This window comes from Aethalodelphis obliquidens, unplaced genomic scaffold (assembly GCF_003676395.1).
Source record: "Aethalodelphis obliquidens isolate GAN/ISIS:26980383/991018 unplaced genomic scaffold, ASM367639v1 scaffold1, whole genome shotgun sequence".
Taxonomy (NCBI): domain Eukaryota; kingdom Metazoa; phylum Chordata; class Mammalia; order Artiodactyla; family Delphinidae; genus Aethalodelphis; species Aethalodelphis obliquidens.
This window is the reverse complement of record NW_020837945.1, coordinates 38,490,932-38,501,352: the sequence shown is the minus strand read 5'-3', so window position 1 is coordinate 38,501,352 and position 10,421 is coordinate 38,490,932.

Below are 10,421 nucleotides of genomic sequence, written 5' to 3'. Positions count from 1 at the left end.
CTAAAATCTGACTTGGAGGTGATCAACAGCATCTTGATACTAGAAACCAAAATAAAGGAATTAGAGGAAAAATTGAAAGTTTTCAAGAACATAAAAATAATGTGACAAATGAATTAAAACAGTGGGAAAGAAGATGATAGATAGGGCGGATAGGGTTTGGGACTCAACTTTGGGAAAATCTGAAGGAGGATTAAGCATAATTGGGGCTGTGAAGATTAAAAATAAATCTTGAAATAGAAATACACGTATCTGAAGGCTGAATGTCCTTACCACCTCACAGACAACATTAATGAATACTCAATTAGTCAGATGTTACAAATGTTTAATATTTTAAGAATACATTTTAAAATTTTAGCATCATCCAAGTAGGTATTTCTCAAAAAAAGGAGGAGGATTATGACTTATTTTCAGTAGCAACTGCCAGAAGACAAAAGTGTAACAGCTATAAGTCAGAGAAGAATTTCATATCCACTAATGTAGTTCTTTTGTGAAAACTTAGAAAACATATTATTCCTATATACTGGGACATACACCAAACAACCAAGAAGAAGATAAATATTAAGAATTTAAGATTGAAATTTCTGTGTTATAAAAGGATGACAATTTTGGTCATCCTCAACAAAGCCCACCTCCTTAACATTAGTAGAGAAACATAACCAAAAAAACCAGAATGAATCAGGTTAGGTTTGGATACCCTTTGCTAACAATACCATCTTCAGTAAATCATTTAACTTCTCTGACCTTGGTTTATCTATTTATAAATAGAATAATTATAATACCTACTTCACAGTTTTGTTGTGAACATAAAAGGAGATAATATGAAAGTGATCTTATAACACTTTTGTTATACAAATGTAAGGAATTATTATTAATCATTTCTGGGATTGCAAATTGTTTAGGAGGAACAACAGTCATTTTCACATTCCTTTCTGGAAACAACCCTACCTGTGGTGCTTTGATACTTCTCTCAACGAATAAGGAATATGGAACTGAATAAGCATGTCACATAGGAAAACAATCCTCGTTAAGTCTTTCAAATGCTAATTTTAGGTTTGGTTGTATAATAAGTACTTCTTTATACTAAAGACTTGACTTTGAACACGAAGTGTCTTGCTCAATTCTATATTGTCAACATAAAAAATTATTCCTTTTTGTCCCTATTAAGCTACAATCTAGCTTCTTATCAAATTCTTTATCCACTTTTTCCTTATACATGCATACTTACTCATGATGTCTTTCCATTTGTAGTTTTAAACTTCCTATCTCTCAGTGACTCCATCTATTACTAATAATCAATAATTCTTTTTAACTGATTACCTGAATTTTTCATTCCTATTACTTACTTATTTCATTTTAAAATATATTTTAGAATGGAATGGAGTATTTTATAGTATATCTCCATATACTTTTATTTTCTTCTGGAAAAATTCACAAAGAATTTTTAGTATGTGGAAAGTACTTAAAGAATTTAGCCAAAGAAATGATACAAATTAGGCATACAATGGGGACTGAATTTTTTAACATAATGTAGAAAGAGGAAAAGAAACATGCTAACATAATATCGCTAGATGGTAAGATTCTTTTCTTCTTTTTTCTTATTTCCCTCAATTTGTGTCAAAATTACATAATCATAGACTATGCCTATTAAAAATATAATAAGGGAGGACAGAGTTCTTGCAAGACAAGTCAGAAAACGCACAGAAGAGGAAGGAAGGCAAAGTAGAATAATTGTAAAAAGGAATGTAGTGAGTAAGATAGCCAGGAAATAGCAGTGAAGAGGATATAGGTACAGACAGAGAAAACAAATGTAAAGCCCTTCGATGAGAAGCTTTGGACCGAAGCCGCTATTCTCCAGCCTGATGTCTAGATTATGAAGCTATAGAAAAAATGAGAAAAGAGTCACAGTCAAGAAAATGAGAGGAAAGGATGAGGAAAAGAGAGGGGAGGGGAGGAAAGAGGAACATGCAATGAATTACCAGGAAAAGGTAGGACTTTCAAGGAGGGAGGGAACTAGGGAAGGTTTGTGGGAAAATGGGGACTGAGATAGGACTTTAAGGATGAGAGGACTTGAAATGGAGAAAGGGGAGGTAGAAGAGCAGCATGAGAAACATCTTAAGTTTGTGAAATTAGTGTTCATTCCAGTAAACAGTGAGTGCTTAAGAAACAAACTGGGAATTGTGCCAAAAGAAGTAACACTGGAGAAGATAAATTGGTGCCAAATGGTGAAGGGCCTCCAGGGGGACCGTAACATCACTATTAACAAGTTTCTTTGTTCATTCGTCACAAACTTTCCTGTCTGCTTTATGATGTGGGGTTTCCTACTGCACTACAACTTATCTTCTTCCACCACCTACGACTTGTTCCTGGGTTCACTTATCTGTGTAAAGGATTTCCAGTGTTAAAATTTTAAATTATGCCCTACTTATTTGAACAATCTTTCCAACCCAAATCAAGGTACCTTCCTCCTTTCATTTAATAATTCTTCAAAACCCAGGTTATCTACTCATAACTCCCTATCTTAAAGTAAATTAGGGAGAACGGATACTGGTGGGCATTCCCCAGATCCCACATCAGGCCTGAGGCGCTCATTCCCCAGCAACTGGGAGACTCTCAGCTGAGTCATTCTCTTGGAATTGTCTTCAGTCAAGAAAAGCTAACTCACGAATGTCACACCCCCCAACCCCCAGGACATGGTACTATGAGAGGGACAACTTTTAAAAGTAGTTCTAGCTCCATACCCCTGGAGGGATCAGTTGAGAGTTTTGCATGACTGCATTGCAACTTTGACTTCTGGCCAATCCTGCTTCCTTTGCATGCAAATCTCTATCTCAGAGTCCTTTCCTGGAGCATCTCACCTAACACAATGGGCACATTTTATTGTTTCTTTCTACTTGGATACATGACTTTATAATTCTTATTGCATTGCTTTTATCTAACATTTAATTTATTTAACAAATAAACATTCCAAGATTCTTCTCTGACCATATAAAAATAGATTACTGTGCATGTTCATTGTTTGACTTATATTTGGGTGTTCATCATAAAGCCATTAAAGATTATAAGCTCCCTGAGGGCAGAGTTCATAAGTACTAGAAGCCTGATGTGTATGGAAGACAGCACAATTATGTTGCTGAATTCATTATGCTGTTACTAATATAATGTCCTTCCTGTTTTTATTTTATAGGGTTGACAGTTTTTATTCATAGAATTAATTGCTTTTACTCAGGTTGTGTCCCTATGGACACATGGAGAATAATTATATATTTTTTTCCTTTTAAGGACCTGGTAATTATTTTTTTTAATGGAAAATATAAATGTGTATTAGAGTTTCTAGAAAAGAGGTTCCCATCTCTATTTATGTACCAAACCAAAAGAACACAAAATGTCAAATTATGATAAATACTTTGTGGTTCAGTAAGGCACAGTTTGGGAAGGTGGTGGTAGTGAGGTGTGTTTTGCAAATGTTTCTGTAGGTGATCCTGATACCTACTTTCGCTCCCGCTTTGCAGAGAATCAAGTTAAAGGTAATGGCCAAAGGCATTAGCTCTGATAATATAAAATATTGTCAGCAGGAATTGTGTATGATATAAACCAATTTTCTATTTCTTAGGAAGTAGCAAGTCTGTGTGGTATAAGTAAGAGATGATGAGATAAAAATCATGTTAACAAATCTTAAAGGGTATATACCTTTTAGCGTTTTGTTTTTTAGATCATGTGAATATATCACACATTTTTAAAATATTTTTAAGAAATATGGATTTAATCACTATTAATTGTCTTCCAAGGAAATGCATACAAAACAGAAAATAATAAGATATGTTGAGAAAATTGGTTTTAATATACTTTCTCTTAATATATTACTTTTAAAATAATTCTAAACCACTGAAATGGGATCAAAATAACTCTATTAGGAACCATAAAATGTATCCGCTGCCTCATGTAAATTATGTATAGAAAAGGCATATTTCCTTGTGCTGCTAATACTTCAGCGCATCCCTGAAAGAACACTGACTTCTGAATGCTTCATGTTCTTTTATAACGAATTATGCAGAAGTTCAATACCAGAACTATGCTAAGGTGCTAAGGTTCATGTCAATGAGTTGTTTGTGACTCATAGATGCAGTAGACAAACACCTTATTTTTCCTGTACAATTAAGTCCAACATTTCATGTAGAATAGATGCCATTAACACACAAATTGATAAACTGAAAAGCAACTGCTCTGATAAAATGATTAAAAAAAGAAGAAGAAGAAGAAGTAGGTACCTTTCAAGGACACAGCTGGGAAAATTTTCAGAGAAACTTGCTATGCAAGTTATGCCTGCAAATCTCATTAACAGTAATGGAATTTTGAACATAACAACTAGCACATTGATTTCAACATTTTCCCAACATGTACATTTTATTATTAGAAAAGCATTTCTTTCAGAGCAGTGAGAGTTCAGAAAACTTTGTATTTCTCACAAATCTGACATTATATATGGATGTTTCTTCTATAAAAATGAAATGATAAAAAACATTCCAATAGAAATCACAAAAGGTCTTTCTCATATTTTATGGAACAGTAATACACTAAGAAAATAAGTATTGGGGTCTCTTTCTCATAAATGTATTTGTTATTTTTTAAGTTTATGTATTTACCATGTGCATTTATTTACCACAAATCTTTTATTCTCATAGGAAATGTTTATAATAGAGTTTGGAGAAAGTCCATGGGAAAAATAGTTTGAAATTCTGCTGTTTAAAAACTAATAAACAAATATCAAAGTAGAGAGAGGACACAAAATTCCCAAGATACTAAATGTGGTAGAGACTGCTAATCATTTCTCAATATCTGATCTCCCTTCTTGAGTTTTATCTCAGCATGTGACTTCTAGCATAAACACTCTATTTTTGGATTCTCTTGCAGCTAGGTGTAGCCATGTAAATATTGATATATTATGGCTAATGGAATATAAGCAGAAATGTTATGTGTCAACTTATGAATATATAGGATATAAATCCCTCCTCTTTCCTATTTATCCCTTCCTCCATGCCACACTTAACTATCATCTACAATGATGGAATAGAGACCAGAAAAATCCTAGAGATCAGTATTTCTAAATGTACATGTAGGCGCGATCATGATTGCTTATAAAAGAGCATAAGTTCTTTTATTGTATTGTGTGGTATTGTGGTATAGTGTATTTCACCATAAGTAAAAGAGTTTAAATTTTGTGTTGCTTTTTTTTCTGCTTGTTTGAATTTTAAATGCTTTAAACGGATGTACTTGAGGAAAATTGGGACAACGAAGAAGAGAGCTAGGCAGGAATGAACAACTGTAACAGAGCAATTCAAACAGTGTCTTTATATTCAGATAAAAATTTCTAACAATAATGAAAAAGATTAAAGTCACAGCATTTATTGTAATTGATGTAATTGGTTTTTTTCTAAACTTTTAAAAAAATGAAATCCGCCTCTGTTTAAGGCCCAATTCAAACAGTGAATGAGAATCTGTCCCAAATAATAGGCTGAGCTACATATTCAATAGTGTTATTTATTTCCTATTAGTGACACGAATTTTAGTAGATTTGAGTATACCATATATAAATAATTTATTTTAGGTTTTGTGTCCCACCCCTAGTTTACCTCTTTTCATGCTCAGGACCATGGATTAAAAATGATATTTATATTTCTTCTCCTTTTTTGGCAAAATAAAGAAACACATGGGCAAGTTTTTCAACAGCCAAGCAAGAACACTGAGACTTACAGTGCACCAAAAAATGAGGAATTTATGTGAGACTGATAAGTTCAAATCAAATAGGCAACATAATAGTCAAAGATTAATCCTGGGTGAGATTACTGCTACACTGAAAGTCTCACTCATATTTAGTAATACTTGTCTTTAAATTTAATGGATTATATACTTAAACCTCTTTTTCAAATAAAACCAAACTAAATATTGAATCAACATAAACAGATGAGACATTCAAATGAAAATAAAATAAATTGCATAAATAAATTTGCCTCTGTTTTAGAAAGAAACACATGATATTTTAAAGTATTTTAAGATTCAGATAATCATCAAAATAGTTCTCTGCAAAGCACCTTTGACTAATCACAATAAACCTCTAAGTACTTTCTGGACAAAGATGGCCTAAATGGGGGTGGGAAATGCTAGTCATGTTTCTTTGTGAGTTTATTATTACCATCAACAAATATTTTTTGAGTCTCCTCTGTGCATGGCAGTATGGTAATAATGATCAGCTCACTGACCATCATCTAGATGTCTAATGGTAAATTAAGTTTCTCTGATTTATGTTCATTGCTTTATTTGTGCCCTGGCTCATCTGTTCTTACAAGCTGCTCTGTTGTGCGCCTACCAGCAAATTATGTGACAGTACCAACCTGGCACTAATTTACTGAACTCTGTGCTACCAAGAAAACACTTTTCATTTTATATATATCCCTGCCCATTATTGTTTCTCTACCTCCCTTCATCTCTAAGTGAGCACTGCCAAACCAATAATATATCAAGAGTAATTAAAAAACAAATAAAGCAACTCAACTTTGCACTTTTCCATCTGTCGGTCTGTGGTAGTTTACGTCCTTTCCACACCCTGGTGAAATCTATAAAACTTCAACTTACTTACTAAATTGGGTTGACCTAGGATAAAGCAATCCTCTATTACCTAGAAACTCTTTTAAAGCATAAATTTGAATAGGTCACTTACTAATTAAAGAGTCTTCAATGGATCATAAAGATTAAATTAAAAATCCTCCTTTAGTATCTGAATCATCTTTCACTCCCTAGCCTCATTTCCCATAACTCTACTCTCTATACTATATACTTAAACCATAAAAAACTTGAAGTCGCCAGAATCTACAACACTATGTCCCTTCCCACTGCATTTGTCTGCTTTAGCCCTTCCCTTCATCATTTGACTCAACTTCTATTAAGCCTTCAAAACTTAGTCTTTGTCACTCTTCTTATTCAAGCTCTTATTACAGTTTATGAAATATGCCTCTACTTTTGTCTCTATAACATCCAGCGACTATAAATCCCTGAAATGTATCACACTTTCTTTGAATTATTCATTTATCTATCTCACTGACCAGATTATTTGCTTCATAAAGCCAGGATCAAGGTGTTTGTGCCCCTTCAATTGTAAGCTCCTAAAATATATGAACCATGTTTCTTTACTTTTATAACGCAAGAACTTAGCACAATTTGCCTTTCATGTAGTAAGTGCTCAATAAAAATTTCTGAATGTATGAATACAGAAAAGGATGCGCAAATACACATCTATAAGCCAAACTTTTATCTTTAGTTCCTTTCTTATAATATTCCAAGTACATTATAAATGTTAATCTCCTTATTGTTGTTGTGGCATTTAAGTCCAAGTACATGGCAAAGTTTATTAGTGGAGGCTATCCTTTACTTAACATTAATATTTTAAGAGGCCATAAACAGCTAATATTCAGCAATTTCCACTTAAGATAATCTTACTCTCTTGAGCTCAGTTAACCCAAATAGAAATCAATGAATTATCTGAAATGACATTTTTATTAAAACCATGGTATCCTACTTTCACTACTGTGCAGGAGATTCAATTCTATAAAATTTTCCTGCATCAGGAAAATACCTACAATAACAAACCCAAAACAATTAAGAAAATGGGAATAGGAACATACATATCGATAATTACCTTAAATGTAAATGGATTAAATGCTCCCACCAAAAGACACAGACTGGCTGAATGGATAGAAAAACAAGACCTATATATATGCTGTCTACAAGAGACCCACTTCAGACCTAGAGACACATACAGACTGAAAGTGAGGGGATGGAAAAAGATATTCCATGCAAATGGAAATCAAAAGAAAGCTGGAATAGCAATTCTCATATCAGACAAAAAGAAGACTTTAAAATAAAGACTATTACAAGAGACAAAGAGGACACTACATAATGATCAAGGGATCGATCCAAGAAGAAGACATAACAATTGTAAATATTTATGCACCCAACATAGGAGCACCTCAATACATAAGGCAAATATTAACAGCCATAAAAGGGGAAATCAACAGTAACACATTCACAGTAGGGGAATTTAACACCCCACTTTCACCAATGGACAGATCATCCAAAATGAAAACAAATAAGGAAACACAAGCTTTAAATGATACATTAAACAAGATGGACTTAATTGATATTTATAGGACATTCCATCCAAAACAACAGAATACACATTTTTCTCAACTGCTCATGGTACATTCCCCAGGATCGATCATATCTTGGGTCACAAATCAAGCCTTTGTAAATTTAAGAAAACTGAAATTGTATCAAGTATCTTTTCCGACAACAATGCTATGAGACTAGATATCAATTACAGGAAAAGATCTGTAAAAAATACAAACACATGGAGGCTAAACAATACACTACTTAATAACGAATTGACCACTGAAGAAATCAAAGAGGAAATTAAAAAATACCTAGAAACAAATGACAATAGAGACGCGACAACCCAAAACTGATGGGATGCAGCAAAAACAGTTATAAGAGGGAAGTTTATAGCAATACAATCCTACCTTAAGAAACAGGAAACATCTCGAATAAACAACCTAACCTTGCACCTAAAGCAATTAGAGAAAGAAGAACAAAAAAACCCCAAAATTAGCAGAAGGAAAGAAATCATAAAGATCAGATCATAACTAAATGAAAAAGAAATGAGGGAAACGACAGCAAAGATCAATAAAACTAAACGATGGTTCTTTGAGAAGATAAACAAAATTGATAAACCATTAGCCAGACTCATCAAGAAAAAAAGGGAGAAGACTCAATAGATTTAGAAATGAAAAGGAGAAGTAACAACTGACACTGCAGAAATACAAAAGATCATGAGAGATTACTACAAGCAACTCTATGCCAATAAATTGGACAACCTGGAACAAATGGACAAATTCTCAGAAATGCACAATGTGCCAAGACTAAATCAGGAAGAAATAGAAAATATGAACAGACCAATCACAAGCACTGAAATTGAAACTCTGATTAAAAGTCTTCCAACAAACAAAAGCCCAGGACCAGATGGCTTCACAGGCGAATTCTATCAAACATTTAGAGAGGAGCTAACACCTATCCTTCTCAAACTCTTCCAAAATATAGCAGAGGGAGGAACACTCCCAAACTCATTCTATGAGGCCATTATCACCCTGATACCTAAACCAGACAAACGTGTCACAAAGAAAGAAAACTACAAGCCAATATCACTGATGAACATAGATGTAAAAATCCTCAACAAAATACTAGCAAACAGAATCCAACAGCACATTAAAAGGATCATACACCATGATCAAGTGGGGTTTATTCCAGGAATGCAAGGATTCTTCCATATAAGCAAATCAATCAACATGATACACCATATTAACAAACTGAGGAGAAAAACCATATGATCATCTCAATAGATGCAGAGAAAGATTTCGACAAGATTCAACACCTATTTATGATAAAAAGCCTGCAGAAAGTAGGCATAAAGGGAACTTTCCTCAACATAATAAAGGCCATATATGACAAACCCACAACCAACATCGTCCTCAATGGTGAAAAACTGAAAGCATTTCCACTAAGATAAGGAACAAGACAAGGTTGCCCACTCTCACCACTCCTATTCAACATCATTTTGGAAGTTTTTGCCACAGCAGTCAGAGAAGAAAAGGAAATAAAAGGAATCCAAATCAGAAAAGAAGAAGTAAAGCTGTCACTGTTTGCAGATGACATGATACTATACATAGAGAATCCTAAAGATGCTACCAGAAAACTACTAGAGCTAATCAATGAATTTGGTAAAGTAGCAGGATACAAAATGAATGCACAGAAATGTCTGGCATTCCTATACACTAATGATGAAAAATCTGAAAGTGAAATCAAGAAAACACTCCCATTTACCACTGCAACAAAAAGAATAAAATATCTAGGAATAAACCTACCTAAGGAGACAAAAGACCTGTATGCAGAAAATTATAAGACACTGATGAAAGAAATTAAAGATGATACAAATAGATGGAGAGATATGCTGTGTTCTTGGATTGGAAGAATCAACATTGTGAAAATGACTCTACTACCCAAAGCAATCTACAGATTCAATGCAATCCCTATCAAACTACCACTGGCATTTTTCACAGAACTAGAACAAAATATTTCACGATTTCTATGGAAATACAAAAGACCCCAAATAGCCAAAGCAATCTTGAGAATGAAAAAAGGAACTGGAGGAATCAGGCTCCCTGACTTCAGACTATACTACAAAGTTACAGTTATCAAGACAGTATGGTACTGGCACAAAAACAGAAAGATAGATCAGTGGAATAGGATAGAAAGCCCAGAGATAAACCCACGCACATATGAACACCTTATCTTTGATAAAGGTGGCAGGAATGTACAGT